Source organism: Buceros rhinoceros, unplaced genomic scaffold, assembly GCF_000710305.1.
Source record: "Buceros rhinoceros silvestris isolate BGI_N320 unplaced genomic scaffold, ASM71030v1 scaffold1148, whole genome shotgun sequence".
Classification (NCBI taxonomy): Eukaryota; Metazoa; Chordata; class Aves; order Bucerotiformes; family Bucerotidae; genus Buceros; species Buceros rhinoceros.
The window spans coordinates 48,787-49,605 of NW_010427264.1; positions in this window are offsets into that span (position 1 = coordinate 48,787).

Consider the following 819-nt stretch of genomic DNA (forward strand, 5'->3'; position numbering starts at 1 on the left):
CTTTCCCTGCTTCCATCTCACCTTCACCCTACTGATACATCCGAGCCAAATTCTTTTTAGCTTTTCCTATTGTTTATATAACACTGACTTTATTGTATGAATTAACTCTTGTTTAATTGATGATCATTTAATTCTTTCCTATTACAATTTTTTATTTTAATAGGCAGTGAAGAGTTTGAGTTTATCAGTACGTTTTTGGTGCTTTTGGTTCACTGTAACTGGCTCCAGCAGCCTGTTGATCTCTGCACGACTCACTCGTGAGATGATCTGCGTTTTGTGCGGTGGGGATTACCTGCAGGGTCTCTTCCCTGAGCCGCTTGCTTTATGCAGAAAATAGCTGCGTTTTATTAGAACATTTCTATGGGTATGAGAAACAGACTCAGATGGGCTTTGAGTGAGATGAATGTAATGTGAACAGAGACGGGAGCAGGATTTCACACTGAACATCTCAAAGATGTCTGAAGTAGTGCTTTGGGTTGTGAAGATAAAGGGCCTTGAGGAGGGTCCTAGAGCCCTTAGGGCACGGAATGGCCAGGGCTGGGGTGGCTGCAGGCAGCAGGGCTGGGTCTTAGCCCGGGGGCGCTCCTGGGCTGCAGAAGGAACTCATCGGGCTGGAGCTGCCCCTCTTGCTGAAGTGCGGTTTGGAAAATACTCTGTGTGTGTGTGTGTGTGTGTGACCCGCTGTACTGTTACCTTCAGACAGATAAATGTCGTACTGTAAAATGGAAGTTCAGTGGTGTGTCACAGCGTTAAGAGATTTTATAGAGGTTGCTGTGAAATTACATGTTTTCCCTGTAACACCAGCCTGACACAACGGAA